This window comes from Globicephala melas, chromosome X (genome assembly GCF_963455315.2).
Source record: "Globicephala melas chromosome X, mGloMel1.2, whole genome shotgun sequence".
NCBI lineage: Eukaryota > Metazoa > Chordata > Mammalia > Artiodactyla > Delphinidae > Globicephala > Globicephala melas.
Genome location: NC_083335.1, coordinates 105,959,255 through 105,975,318, shown reverse-complemented (window position 1 = coordinate 105,975,318; position 16,064 = coordinate 105,959,255). Strand labels below are relative to the sequence as shown.

General features: G+C 42.2%; 1 pseudogene; it reads right to left on the bottom strand.

Moving 5' to 3' along the window:
• Window positions 1-12,385: 12,385 nt before the first annotated feature.
• Window positions 12,386-13,591, bottom strand: LOC115849817 (ferritin light chain pseudogene; annotated as a pseudogene).
• Window positions 13,592-16,064: the final 2,473 nt, after the last annotated feature.

Sequence of the window (16,064 nt, the reverse complement as noted above, 5' to 3'; positions counted from 1 at the left end):
TCAGTCTCCGTCCTTCTCCGGGTGGTGTTAGTTTAATTAGTTTTTTGGCTTCCGGGAGACCATGCCAGGCTGAGCCTGATTGAGTACACCATGATTCCTTCTTACAAACCTTAGAGCCAGGGAATGGCACACTCCACGGTGTAATGTGAAAAGGAGGAGACACTCACCAAGTAGATGATGTTCACGTTTGCAGGCTGTTGTTGGATGGCCATCCTCCTTAACAACTTGAAACAAACCCAAGCCATATAGTGATAGAATCTCCCCATGTTTAGAGGTAGCACTTTCAACTTCATTTCCATTTGTTTCCATTTCCAAAATGCCACGGTATGGATGGTCCAAAACTCACTGCCATCCCTCTTCTGACTCATCTTTTCAACCTAAAGCAAATTAGTGGGTGTAGTCTCCCAACTGAACTCTAGGGAGGGAGCCCTACTCGTGTTTCAGACTCTGCTTTATCCAAACCACTGGGATTTTGCTTATCTTGGGTACAATTTCTTTTGCTTTTAATCTTTATTGGGGTATAATTGATTTACAATATTGTGTCAGTTTTAGGCGTACAGCAAGGTGAATCAGTTACACATATACATATATACACTCTTTTTTAGATTCTTTTCCCACATAGGCCATTACAGAGTATTGAGTTCCCTGTGCTATACAGTAGGTCCTTATTAGTGATCTATTTTATATATCAGTTTCTTTTTTTTTTTTGGCCACACCACGCGTCTTGCGGGATCTTAGTTCCCTGACCAGGGATTGAACCCAGGCCCTCAGCAGTGAAAGCACGGAGGCCTGACCACTGGACCACCAGGGAATTCCCACAGTTTCATATTTTTGAATCGCTTCTCTCCCCTAGATCTACACTAGAATCTTTAGCCTGAGCTTTATTGTTAAATCTTGCTTTTGGTGAACATGGACGGTAACCTTTTTCTCTTCCTCAGATTGGCTTCACCAACAATGAGAATTCTGAAGTTTAATGAAATCTAAGATGGCTTAATAAATCTTGACTATAATTTAGGATTACAAGCCCTTAATTCGGGTCAGAGGTTCTCAACCCTAGTTGCATATTAGACTCACCTGGGATCGTTTAACGAGTTCCCCTGCACAGGACTCAGGCCAGGCCAATTGAGCGGTGTACCTCTGGGGGAGGGGCCAAGGCATCAGGATTTTTACAAAGCTCCCAGGTGACTCCACGTGCTGCTACGGTTGAGAACCTCTGCTCCTGGTGCTTCTGGCCCTTCTAGCCTTGCTGTCTGCCAGGAGACGCCTGCTGTAAGAGGTGTTCCAGTCTGAAGAAGTTAAGTAGTGCCTTTCCCCCTTCTCACTAACGTGTGCTAATAGATTGGGCCTATGAATTGAGGCCGTTTTCCATTCTGCTGCTCTCTCTAGGGTTGTGACGCAGCTCTCAAACACAAACAAGCAGACAAACAAACGATTTGGTGACCTAGGGTCCATGAACAACCCTAACGTGAGAGTCATTTCACTGATGCTCTGTTCTTGCAGCCTCTGCCTGTGTTCCATTTCATCAGCATCTCTAGTCACAGATCAGTCTTTTGATCTGGTACCTTAAGAGGTACTTCTCACCAGCTGATGATGTTTCTGGTAGCAAGTACTCCATCCATATCAGTGATGTCAAAGCCTACATCATGACCAGCCTCAGAGTCTGCTAAGTCCCAGGGGCTGATGGTGTGGGTGGAACCTAGGAGGGCCCTGAGCGAATACACTGCAAACGTGTCAGTCACAAGGCCCCTGCCCCCATCCAGGAACAACTTCCATTTTGTAAGAAACTGGACATCTGTGGAGGTTATGTTTTAAATGACATGTCATTTACAACTTCAGACTTTCTCCATTTGGTAGACTTACATAATGCTGCATATGTTTGGGTTTTCGTTCCAGTATATACACTTCTAACAGCATATTCTCCCCCAGATTTGCCACTCTGACTTCAGACCTCACCCTGGCCCTCTTTTGGGCCATCTGGAGTCAATGTCAGGTCTATCATGGCCTTGGTCTGGGTGACTCTGTTCTTTACCATCCTTGATCTGATGGTCTAATGTTCATGGTGAAAATATTCTCTTGTTCAAGTTTAACACAAAAGTTTCAATCTGAAGTCCAGCTGGATATCACACCTTAAAACTCAAAGATGACTGATAGCACCCCAAATGTAGTTCAGTCCCTGTATCCCCTGCTATGCTGGGGAAGGGACAGGACGGTCAATAACTACCTCATGCATAACCCTTCCCTCTCTTTGTCTTCTCCTTGGGAGAAAGTGAAGTTTTGTAAGTGATCGGAGAGGTGAAAGAGGTAGTATACACACACCCTCGGCCAAGCAAACACGTGGAATTGGTTCTTTACTTCATAATCCAAGACATCTGGAGTGTAAAGGAGAACTTGGCTCCTTGTCCTCATCCATTCAACTCATCTCGTGCACCTGTGTCCTGCTGCCGGTAGAGCGCAACCTCCTTGAACCATTTCCAACATCTTCGCCCCTTCCCCATATTCCTTGATCTTTTTAGTATCTCTGTCATGGGTTGTCACGCAGTTCCTCTTTTGAATGGGGGCGGGAAAGAAAACTTGAGGTCCTGAGGGTGGAAGTGGACAGCGGAAGAGTTCATTGTGCTGCTGTGATCTGTAGGAGAAATAGTTCCAAAGCAATCAGATGCTTCTGTGGAGGATAACTTCCTGTTGGTGTATGTTTTGAACCGAATTATGCTGAAAGAGTTCATGGCTCCTTCTCAGCTTTTAATTACTTTTTTTTTGCTGTGCCATGCGGCATGTGGGATCTTAGTTCCCTGACCAGGGATCGAACCGTGCCCCCTGTATTGGAAGCGCAGAGTCTTAACCACTGGGCCACCAGGGAAGTCCTTTAATTACATTTTTTAAAAGCCTCCTCCTATTACCTCAGCCTTGAGATATTTCAGGCTTCTCAAGGTGGAATGGAAATGAAAAAACACATACACACACACGCAACTATTCCTCCATGAATACCAGAGGCAACTCTGGTATTTCTTGTGTTGGTTGAGCTTGGTGCCTGTTTTTTATGGCCATGACTTTCCTCAGATGTTCTGTGATTTTTGCGTGCTCATGTTTTCGTCTGAGAGATCCTGTTTGTATGGCTGTGATGCTGGCTGTGATCATGGAGCTTGTTTCGAGTGTTATAGGGCCTCAGTGGAGTAGGGGATGTTTGGCTGTGTCTCTCTCTGTTGGGGATTGCCGGCTTCCCGGGGCAGTTTTAAGGAGAGACTACATGTTGCTGCTGTCCGCTGCTCAGCACAAGCCCTTGGAGAACACAGGATGAGAGAGAGAGAGACAGAGAGAGGAGAAAAACTCCATATGTGCACATGTAGTTTTCAGATTAGCCACCCAGAAGATTGTTCAGCCCCATGGCAATGTCCCATCTGATCCACTAATAATTCACATACTATAGGCTGAAAAACACCGATAGATGACCCTTAATTTTTACAACAACCAGAGATTTTAATCTTCATGAGAAAGGTTGAAAAGTCAAGTGATGCATCATGATTGGCGTGGCCATTTTTCTGGGAGTCTAATATCTTGTTAGGTACAAATGGTCACATGTTGTTGAATTTATCAGTTGTGATGCTCACTTGAGGTGCTCTTAGCTTAAAATGACTGCTCTCTTAGTAATACTCAGATCCTGGCTTACATGCAAAAACTTTACATGTCGTTATGATATAATTGGCCACCATATGTGTCAAAATCTGCAACAAAATTTTAAAAAGAAAATCACAGAAATCACTTAGAGTTGTCGAATTGTACTATTTTTGTTGAAAATTAATAATCAATATTGTATATGTGATAATTCCCTATTAACAATATTCAATTGACTTAAATCTCTTTATTCTCAGGACAGGTTGTGTCAGGTGCTGTTCTCAGGGGAATGGGTATCAGCTCACAGGGAAGTGTGCCATGTACTGGAGTTGCTAATATGCCCTCTAACACCACCAGGAATTCTTTTTCAGGACTCTTTGGGATACTAATATTTCCTCCATTTCTGGGCACTCCCTCCTTCCCCACCAGCAGCCCCATTTTTACACAGCATAAACAGAGCACGGAGTTCCCATGCGGCCGTGTAGCAGCTTCTGAACTGAGTCCTAATGATGCTTGTCTCTCTTTGAGTGTGCGCTGCACTAGTCACTTGCTTCTAATGAATAGAATATGACAAAGGGGTTGGGAAAGCCCTTCTCAAATTAAGTTACAAAAGAGTGTGACCTCTGTCTTGGTCACAAACTGTCTCTCTCTGGTGCCTCTTGCTTGTCATTCTGATGAAGACAGCTGCCACGTGTGAGCTACCTTATGGAGAGGTCCACATGGCAAGGAACCGAGGGCGGCCTCTGGCCAACAACCAGTGAGAAACTGAGGCCCTCAGTGGAACTGAGACCCTTAGTCCAACAGCTTGTGAGAAACACAATCCTGCCAACAATCATGTGAGTGAACTCAGAAGCAGATCCTTCCTCCACGGAACCTTCAGATGAGGCTGCAGCCCCAGTCACCATCTTGATTGCAACACTGTGAGAGACCCTGGTTCCTGACCCACAGAAACTGTGGCAAAACAAATGTTTTGAACCATTAAGTTTGGGGATGATTTGTTATGCAGCAGTAGATAACTAATTCAAGGGCCGATACTGACTCAGTAATTTTGATGGATTTTCAAAAGCTTCAGAAAGTTCTTGTTAGAATTGGCTTAATAAGTCTCATAAAGACACGCTCCTGTGCCTGGCTGGTTAGCCTGTTAGACCTTGCGTCTCCAGAGGAGTACTTCTGGAACTTCTGGGGTCACTCGGTCTGTAGTCCTACAAAGAGGATGTCACAAAAGACAGGTCTTTATCATACACCAGGTGAGTGAGCATTTTAAGGTAAGTATACTTTCCAGTGTAACATGTGTTGTTTTTATCATTAATCTTCAGTTGTGAGAATAAAACACGAACACATTCTCCTGGTGAAAATAAGTATGTTACAGATAAACTCCTCTTCGACAGTAATCTGATCTAGGTCCCTCTCCTCCCTACCTCTCCACTCTTTATTGTGAGTTTGGAGTAAATCTTTCTAGAACTTAAAAAAATTGTATAGACATGCATGTGCTTGCTTTTACAAAAAATAACACTCTCTTGCAATATCATTCACTTTTTTCACTCCTCCTTGCTTTTTTTTTCCACTCAGCCATCTCAACCAGTTTTGAAATCCCTGTTGATATATGTGGATCTAGTTCATTCTTAGCTATGAAATGGAAAACACCACATTTTACTTATCTATCTCGTACTGATGACCTTAAGTTGTTTCCAGATTTTCACTGTTATACACAATGCTGCAGTGAACATTTCCTACCTGTCTATGCCAGAGTGTGTTTTTCTGGGCCAGACACCTATGAGGGGAAGAGCTGGGTCGTATAATATGCACATCTTTAGTCTTAGCGACATTGCCAAATTGCCCAACAAAATGGCTGTGTTAATTTACACTTCCTGTAGTAATGAATGTGCCTGTTTGCTCTAAATCTTGCCAGAATGCCATATTTCCCAGTCTGGTGAGAGAAAAACAACTTCACGTTGTTTTAGTTCGCATTCCCCTAGTTATTAATGAGGTTGAAAATCTTTTCATATACTTATTGGCAGGTTTTCTCCATTTTTATAGGGTTCCTATGAGAGCAGTTGTGTGTTTGTGTGTGTGTGTGTGTGTGTGTGTGTGTGTGTGTGTGTAGCAGGGGTTGGGGGAAGGGTGTGAATTTGAGCTTGGATGCCAACGACCCAGGGGAGTTTCATTCCTGTTCTGAGAACACCAGCTGCCCACTGCTGATAGCACTGGGAGAGCTTGTGAGAAATTGAGATCATGTGCAGCCTCCCCCTTTGGGGTGAGATAGAGCCACTGGTTTCAGCTAGGACGTTAATCTAGACAGCCCTGGGGGTTATCTGGTACTAAAACTGCTCGTCTCTTCCCAGCACTGCTGTGTGAATGCAAACACAAGGGGGTTATGATGTTGGCTTAATTAATTGCTTCTGATCAATGCAAAATAGTTTGCTGCCACACTATGGGGGCAAGGCAGAGGATGAATGGAACTCAGGAAGCTCCCCTCCGTAAAAGTTAAAGACTACCGGATGCCTAAACAGGCAAAACTGACAAGGGCAAAGATGCTCAGGAATTCAAGTTTGGGACGCCTCACACCTGCAAGGCAAGAGCAGTTAGGATTGTGTGATGGAGGAGGGATACCTCACAACTAGTGGCAAAAACAAAGCCTATTGCTGATCCTCAAGTTTGCCAAATATGTGTATTTATATATTTTAAAGAATTTCTCAAATCTTTGACTGACTTCTCTCTCAATATAAATGAAGATGGATAAACTTGTGCTATTTAGACCATAGGTTCCAGAATTGTGTTGGAATTAGAAGAGGAACAGATCTGATCCAAAGATCTTTATCTTGCAGCTGGATGCAGAAACTGAGGAGACCTTGGTTTCTCTTTGGGAAGTGTGAGTTCATTTTATGTTGTAAGGGGAAACAATCACGTTATTTTAAACAACAGAATTTTTGGAAGGGTATATATGGGAAGATGGGTTATGTGAATAATTAGTGACCAAAGGGATGGGGTGTTTCATGAGGAGGGGGTACCACCCAACATTCATTCAACCCTCCCAACAGCAATCATGATTATTTCTGGGCAATTCCCTAGGTGTGTACAATCTTGGTGGAATGATAAATCGAGGATCTGGCAGAACTCCTACAGAGGCCCCTGAATGCTCCATCTGCCAGATTCTTCCTGTAATTTCTGCAATAGAGCCAAAGTGTCAGCATGTTGCCCAAAGTATGTGAGGGTGACTCAGTCTTCTGGAACTTTTAATCCTTTAATCCTCAACAGAGTGAAGCAAATCAATTCATTCATTCCAGTGACTGTGCTGGGAAAGGTTGTCAACCTACTCCAGTTACAGAGACTCTCTGGAACTCCCTGGTTCTGTTTTGCTCCGTTGCCTGAATATACTTCAATTTATATACCCTTTCTCTATCAACATCTGGAGGTGTCTCAAATATTGCCGCTGTGAGGATCCCTTTTTTGTCCCCCATTAATTTTACTTCAGTAGCTTCAATTTTCTATCCCTAGCTAATGAATGGATAGATTTTTGTCACAAGTGTTTTATTTATAATACATTTAAATACATATGTTTTAATTTCTTTTTATTGCTCTTACTAGATACATACATTTCTAGGAAGAGACAAAGTAAGCTTATACCCCCCAAAAGAGAAAATATATCTATAGTTTAAGTAAAATAGAAAAAATACCAAGCTGTAAAAAATGCAAAGTTGGGAAAAATTTCTAATAATCATATCCAACTCCCAAATTGTCTTTCATTGCCAAACACTGCACCTAACTAAAACATTTAAAATTTAGTAATAGCACGATTACTTGATTAGTTTTATTTTGTTTCTATAATTAATAATCTTAATATTACGAAGAAGACAAAATTTGTATAAAGACAAAAATTGCAATGAAAATACACAAAGCAGGACTTCCCTGGTGGCACAGTGGTTAAGAATCTGCCTGCCAATGCAGGGGACACAGGTTCGAGCCCTGGTCCAGGAAGATCCCACATGCCACGGAGCAACGAAGCCCGTGCACCGCAACTACTGAGCCTGCGCTCTAGAGCCCACGAGCCACAACTACTGAGCCCACAAGCCACAACTACTGAAGCCCACGTGCCTAGAGCCCGTGCTCCACAACAGGAGAGGCCACCGCAATGAGAAGCCCGTGAACCGCAATGAAGAGTAGCCCCCGGTCGCTGCAGCTAGAGAAAGCCCGCACGCAGCAACAAAGACCCAACGCAGCCAAAAATAATAAATAAATAAATTTTTTTTTAAAAAGGAAGAAAATACACAAAGCAATGTTGGAGTTAGTTTCATAGCTTGTGATAGCATCATAGACAAAAAAAAGAATCAATGTCCTTTGTTTTGTTTAGCGACTCAAAAACTGGGCCAAATGCATTGCCTTTGGAAATGTCTAAACTGTGTCTTTTCTATCTCTTTGCCTGTTAGTTCAGGGTAAACTTAATCAGTATGTTTCTGATTTATTGTCACATAGGTCACTGAAAAGTTGTTTCTAAAATGTTAGTTCATAACAAATGAGCTTTTTGAACCATTTAAAAATACTTTCATGATCTTGTATTAGACACCAAAAAAGTCATGTTTCTCTAGATGTCATTGGACTGAAATCCCAGTGAGGAGAAGTTTAACTTTAGAATTCTAAAAGTCAGAATAGATTTTCAACTTGAAAAAGCACATCTTCTACCACTATTCTCCAGTGTTATCCAAGCTTCTCTCCCGTTCCATGGATCTGATATTTAAGAAATTGAACTTTGACTTCAATTTAAAGGCCATCCGAGTGCTTCTCTTTTTTAAAATTGAAGTACAGTTGATTTACAATATGGTGTTAGTTTCAAGTGTACAGCATAGTGATTCAGTTTTTTTTGCAGATTATATTCTAATGTAGGGTATTATAAGAAAACGCTGTGAAGATTCTTGTGCTTCGTTTTTGGTGTACATGTTCACACATTTCTCTTGGGTATACATCCAGGAGTAAAATTGCTGGGTGGTACTTGTAATAGAGGTAAAACATGTATCTTTAATAAGTAAAAGTCTAATGTTAAATGGTAATTTTGCTTGCTCCCAGGACCATGCAGGGACCGTAGAATGCCCCATTATACCCCCTCCTGGCCTATATGCCATTGTAGTTGTGTCTCTTAGCCTTTCAAAACATTATTATTATTGTATTGTACAGTCAATATTTTTTTGCCTTCTTTTATTTAATTTATTTTTATCTATTTATTGAAGTATATTTACAATGTTGTGTTAGTTTCTGGTGTACAGCAAAGTGATTCAGTTATACATATACATATTCTTTTCCATTATATTTTATTGTAAGATATTGAATATAGTTCCCTGTGTTATACAGTAGGACCTTATTGTTTATCTATTTTATACGAAGTAGTTTGTATTTGCTAATCCCAAACTCCTAATTTATCCCTCCCCCACTTTCCCCTTTGGTAACTATAAATTTGTTTTCTATGTCTGTGAGTTTGTTTCTGTTTTGTAAATAAGCTCATTTGTATCGTATTTTAGACTCCACATATAAGTGATATCATGATATTTGTCTTTGTCTTAGTATGATCATCTCTAGGTCCATCCATGTTGCTGCAAATGGCATTATTTCATTCTTTTTTATGGCTGGGTAATATTCCACTGTGTATATGTACCACATCTTCTTTATCCACTCCTCTGTTGATGGACATTTAGGCTGCTTCCATGTCTTGGCTATTGTAAATACATTTCATATTTATTCTTGAAGGATACTTTCACTGAGTATAGCTTGTTAGGTTGGCTGTTATTCTCTTTCAGCTCACAGAAATTAACTTCCTATTTTCTTTAGGCCTCTGCTATTTTTGTTGAAAAGTCCACTGTCAGTCTGTTTCTCCTTTGTAGGAAATGTATCTTTCTGCAATTTCACTGGCAATGTTGACCTTGATCACCTGGTTGACGTAGTGCTTGCTAGGTTTCTCCACTATAAAGTTACTTTCCCCCCTTTTGATACAGTACTGTTTAGAAGCAAGACTAAGCACAGCCCACACTTAAGGGGTGAGGAGTTAAGCATCACCTCCTTGAGGGGGGGTATCTACATAAATTATTTGTAATTCTTCAGTATAGGAGATTTGTCTATTCTCCCCCATCAACTTTTTTTTCAGTTGTTTATATCAGTATGGACTCATGGATATTTTTTATAAGTATAACTTTAGGTTGTAGTTCAGTATTACATGATTTGTCTTGTTTCTCTTGCCCAAATTGTTCCAGCTTTAACAATTGGTAGCTCATTCAGGTGTTCTCCTGTATTCCACTGACATACTCCCATCCTTTTTTTTTTTTTTTTTTTGAGCACTTCCTTACTTTCTGGTACTTCAAGATGCTCCAGGCTCATCTTGTATTTTTCATGCGCCCGTTTTTTGTTTTTTTGCAGATATTTTCAATAATGTATTTTATTTCTTTAAATAATATAAGCATTTTTTTTCAATTAATCTCTGAAGTTTTGGTAAGTCTGATTCTGCAGTCTGTTGTTTCAACTGGTTCCCACTCATGGTGACTTGTTCTCTTATATGTTTGGTTAGTTTGACTTTATACTGATTACTGTACTTGAAATTTTATTTTGAAGATTCACTGAAGCTAGAATGAAGCTGCTTTTCTCCAAAAGGAAGTTCTCCATTTGCCTTTTCTTCATGGGGTAGTCCCAATCTGGAACCACTTTAAATCAGGTACACAGCTCTAATTTCCCAGAACTACTCAGGCACTGTGAACCTAAGCTATAAGTTCATGGTCACAACTTCACAGGAAAGGAATTTTTTTCCTGCTCTAAATATCACCAAGCCAGTGGGGTCCCAGCTTAACATAGGAAAGGCCTCCTATTACTTTCTCTACCTTGGGCTGTTTTGCGTCCAAATTTCCCCATTAAGCTGCTAAAACTGCAGCACAAGTGTTCCTTATTAGCAAATCTCTTGGGGGTAAAAGTGATCCTGGGCTTTGAAACTTTGTTTCTTTCTATAGACTCCTGCTTTCTCTTGGTTTTTGGCCTGGTATTTCCTTGCTTTTTCATTAGCTTTTAAATGCTCTTAAGGTTTAAAAAAATCTATTCACGTGTTTAGTTGTTTGTTAGTTATCCATATTTTTAAAAATCTATTCATGTGTTCAGTTGTTAGTTATTCATATTTTTAGTTGATTGGTACAAATAATACAGCCCATCTTTCCTAGAAATCACTTTTTCAATCTAGGGACTCTGTCTTTCTTCAGTTCTCTAAAATTCTCAGACATTATCTCCTTAAATATTGCCCCTTTCTGATTTTTTCTAGTTTTACTCTCTGGAACTTTCATTAAATAAGTCCTGGTGCCTCTCAACCTACTCTCTTAGTTCTTAATTATGTCCTCATATTTTAAATCTTTTTATCACTGTGCAGCCTCTGATGAGTGATTCCCTCAGCTGTCCTCTAAGTCACAAATTCACTTTTTCCACCCATTATTTTGTTTATCTCAGCATGTTGGGCATTCGTCAGTTAGTTCTCAGATTCATTCCCCATCCTGTTCCCTGATGCTCTGTTCCCTCCATATTGCAAGGACCTTCATATCCCATGATCCCTTCTATGTAAGTTTGCATATTTCTCTCCCTCTGTCTCGGCTTTGGGTAACGTCTCTGGAAGTGACTGTGTCTCGTCTTTGCCTCCATCTCCCGCCAGACAGCCTCACCTTTCAGGGCCGCAGCACCTGCTGTGCTTCTAGTTCCCATCAGCGGGCTGTAAATGCTGGGTTCTGCCAACACAACCTCCTTCTGTTGTCCCTTCAATCATACGGGCGGTAGCAGCTTCCTGCTGCTTTTTGTTTGTTTGTTTGTTTGTTTGCGGTACTTGGGCCTCTTACTGTCGTGGCCTCTTCCGTTGCGGAGCACAGGCTCCGGACGCGCAGGCTCAGCGGCCATGGCTCACGGGCCCAGCTGCTCCGCGGCATGTGGGATCTTCCCGGACCGGGGCACGAACCCGTGTCCCCTGCATCGGCAGGCGGACTCTCAACCACTGCGCCACCAGGGAAGCCCCTTCCTGCTGTTTTTAATCTCTGGGATGCCTCACCATCCCTCCTTGGCTTCTCCGTTCCACCATCACCTGTGTCATAAATTCCTTGTATAAAGTTCCCTCTGTTGAGGGATTTTTCTTTTCCTGACTGGACCTTGACTAATAACTCCATCTAAAAATTATTTGTGTGTTGTTTTTATTTTTTAATATGTATTTATTTATTTATTTTTGCTGCAAAAAGCTTTGTTGTTTCCATTTGGTCCAAGGCTTGGGAGAGGGCTCCAGGGTGGTTAAAAGCTGCCTAGTGGGACTTCCCTGGTGGCGCAGTGGTTAAGAATCCACCTGCCAATGCAGGGGACACGGGTTCGAGCCTTAGTCTGGGATAGATCCCACAGGTGGCGGAGCAACTAAGCCCGTGTGCCACAACTACTGAGCCTGCGCTCTAGAGCCCGCAAGCCACAACTACTGAAGCCCACGTGCCACACTACTGAGCCTGAGCTCTAGAGCCCACGTGCCACAACTACTGAGCCCACATGCCACAACTACTGAAGCCTGCACGCCTAGAGCCCGTGCTCCGCAACAAGAGAAGCCACCGCAACGAAGAGTAGCGCCCCCGCTCGCCGCAACTAGAGAAAGCCCGCGCGCAGCAACGAAGACCCAATGCAGCCAAAAATAAAAAAATAAAATAAATAAATACATTATTAAAAAAAAACTGTCTAGTACAACTTCAGGCCAAAGCCCTGACACCACAGGGGCTCCTCAAAGGCCGCTGGGCTCCGGACGCTCCTACTCGTGCTGGAGGGCGAGCCTTTCGACGAGGGCCTCGCCCAGCCCCACCTGGGGACCAGCCGGCCTGCGGAGGTTGGTCAGGTGGGCGTGCATCTTCTGGATGAGTTTCACCTGCTCATCTAGGAGGCGGCTCTCCGGGAAGTCACAGAGGCGGGGGTCTGCGCGGGCAGAGCCCAGGGCGTGCAGGTCTACAAGGGCCTGGTTCAGGTCCTCCGCGAGCACGACGGCTTCCACAGCGTCCTGGGTTTCACCCCACTCATCCTGAGACGCTTCTGCACGTCCTGGAAGAGGGCGCGGCTGCCGCGCTGCTTTTGCATTTTCAAGAGGCGCTGGGCGCCCTCACGCTTCCCCTCGGGCACTTCGCGGAAAAAGTGGCCCAGGCCCTCCAGAGCCGCGTAGTGGCGGTGGAAATAGGAGCGCAGAGAGAGGTAGGTGCGGGAGGCCGGCAGATGCCTGTTGACCAGGCGGTTGACGGCGGCCTCCACCTCGGCGGAATCATTCTGACGAATCTGGGAGCTCGTGGTGGATCGGTAATACAGAGTTAAGCTCAAAATATGGTGTTGGCGGTCCCGGTGGCTGAGGACAGCTGAGCGGCTGGTTCCGAAGGTTGCGAGTGGAACACAGGTTGGAGGTGGTCAGAGGCGGGAGCGAGGGGCGCCCCTGGGTCTGTTCTGTCCAAACACTGTTGTAGCAGGAGACGGAGCCGCGGGAGTGCCCAGTGCACTGCCTGTGTGTTGTTTTTTATCAAGAATTCCATCTGTTCTTGATTCGTAGCACATGCTTTTGTTTGTTGATTTTAAATACACTTATTTTAAAATCCTTTCCAAATTGTTCTATTATTTCGACTTTCTTTTATATGACTCCTCTTAGATGTTGGCTTCCTTGTGCGGGTGTTGGGTTTCATTGTGGCCTTTGTAGGTTTTTTTGGAACGCTCATCTTCATGGAGGCTTTTTTTCTCTCCCATTCACTGTCCCTGGAAAGTGGTTTTACTATGGGCTTCAGCCCAACGTCTTGAGGACCAAAGTCAGTGGCTCAGGGCTTTTGCTCTGTGGGCACATCACGCTTCCAAAGCAGGAGCTCACACAAAATGCATACCTGGTGGCTGACTGTGCAGTCTCTCTGCTTTCTTGCTCTATCAGGGGCAGTTTGTTTCCAGTGGATAGGTGGGCCTTGTTCACCTTCACATATAGCCGGGGGACCATGAGCAGTGTCCCCACTGGAAATGGGGGTGTGTGGGTGTTCCTTACTCCTTGGTTGGATTTCAAATTCCAGACTTGTGGTCAAAAGGTACCAACTTACAGTTATAAGATAAATAAGTACCAGGGAGGTAATGTACACCATCATGACCGTAGTTAACACTGCTGTGTGGTATATTTGAATGTTGATAAGAGAGTAGGTCCTAAAAGTTCTCATGACAAGGAGAAGCACATTTTTCTTCTCTTTTTGTATCTATATGAGCTGATGGATGTTAACTTATTGTAATCATTTCACAATTACGTAGGTCAAGCCATTATGCTGTATACCTTAAACTTATACAGTGCTGTATGTTAATTATATCTCAATAAAACTGAAAAATGAAAATTAAAAAATAGAATAAAATAAAGCAAAAAAAGAAATTCCAGACTTCACTATCTGGGTCAGGTTCTTCCGGGACTCTATGGGCCCACATTGTTAAACTTGTCCTTACTGCTGTGGGTTTCCACTTCCCTTCCGGTCCACGATTTTAAAAATCATGTCCCTGAGTATTTTTTTAAACACTGTATCTATCGTTTTTACATTTTTGAAACCGAGTGAGGGAAGTTTAGCATACATTCACCCTGAGTCAACACAGTTTTTAACCACAATGTAGTTTAAAGCCTTGCTGCTCAAAGTGCCTTCTGTGGAGTGTGGTTTTTAATTTAATTTAATTTCACTATTTATTTTATTTTATTTTTATAAAATTTTAAAGATTACTTTCCATTTACAGTTATTCCAGAATATTGGCTATATTCCCCGTGTTGTACAATACATCCTTTAGCCTATTTTATACCCAATAGTTTGTACCTCTTCACTCCCCCACCCCATCTTGCCCCTCCCCCTGCCCCACTGGTAACCACTAATTTGTTCTCTATATCTGTGAGTCTGCTTCTTTTATGTTATAGTCACTAGGTTGTTGTATTTTTTAGAGTCTGTGGAGTGTATTTTATTTTTCTGTTTTTTTTTTAAATTGAAGTGTAGTTCAATTACAATTTTGTGTTAATTACTGCTGTACAGCAAAGTGATTCAGTTATACATATATATACATTATTTTTCCTATTCTTTTCCATTATAGTTTATCACAGGATATTGAATATAGTTCTCTGTGCTATACAGGAGGACCTTGTTGTTTATCCATTCTATATATACCAGTTTGCATCTTCTAATCCCAAATCCCCAATCCATCCCTCTCCCACCCACCTCCCCCTTGGCCACCATCAGTCTATTCTCTATGTCAGTGATTCTGTTTCATAGGTAGGTTCATTTGTATCATATTTTAGATTCCACATATAAGTGATATCATATGGTATTTGTCTTTCTCTGTCTGACTTCACTTAGTATGATAATCTCTAGGTCCATCCATGTTGCTGCAAATGGCATTCTTTCTTTCTTTTTTATGGCTGAGTAGTAGTCCATTGTATATGTATACCACACCTTTTTTATCCATTCATCTGTCAGTGGACATTTAGGTTGTTTCCATGTCTTGGCTGTTGCGAATAGTGATGCTGTGAACATAGGGGTGCATGTATCTTTTTGAATTATAGTTTTGTCTGGATATATGCCCAGGAGTGGGATTGCTGGATGATATTGTAGCTCTATTTTTAGTTTTCTGAGGAAACTCCACACTGTTTTCCACAGTGGCTGTACTAACTTACATTCCCACCAACAGTGTAGGGGCTTCTCTTTTCTGTGGAGTGTATTTTAAGTGCAGAATCTCAGGCTCACCTGAGACCTGCTGAATCAGAAATGGCTCTTTAACAAAATGCCCGGATAAGTCATATACACATTCAAGTTCGAGGAGCGCTCCTCTAAGGGTCAGTTAGTTTCTGTATAACCAACCTGGACAAAATGAGACCTTTAGAAACTTTTATTTCCCTAAATTTCACCTCTTTCTTCCTGTCCCACCAATTTCATGTTGATATATCTTGAATTTTCGTTACAGTTTGCTGTTAAGGGACATAATTTTTATAAGCAGTAATAGCTTAAGTTGAGCACATATTTTCCTTATTTCTTTGCTCTCCATTGCTTCTTGTATCCTATCACTTTTTTTTTCTTTGGCGCCACCACGCAGCTTGCGGGATCTTAGTTCCCTGACCAGGGATTGAACCCGGGCCCTCGGCAGTGAAAGCACAGAGTCCTAACCACTGGACCACCAGGGAATTCCCCCATCACTTCTTTTAGTTTCATTTTTCTCCTTGGTGAAGTTCTCTTGGAGCTTCTGGTATGACGGCATTTTTGAGTCCTTGTAATCTGAAAATGGTCTTTATTTTGCCTTCATTCTTCGACAAAATGAATAGATATAGAATTCAAGGTTCAAAGATATTTTCCCTCGGCACTTTGCCGGTATTACTCTATTGTCTTCTTGCATCCATAAAGAAAAGAAAAACAGAGAAGAAACATTTTTATCATAAAAAATAATTTTACAGAAAAGTAGAGGGA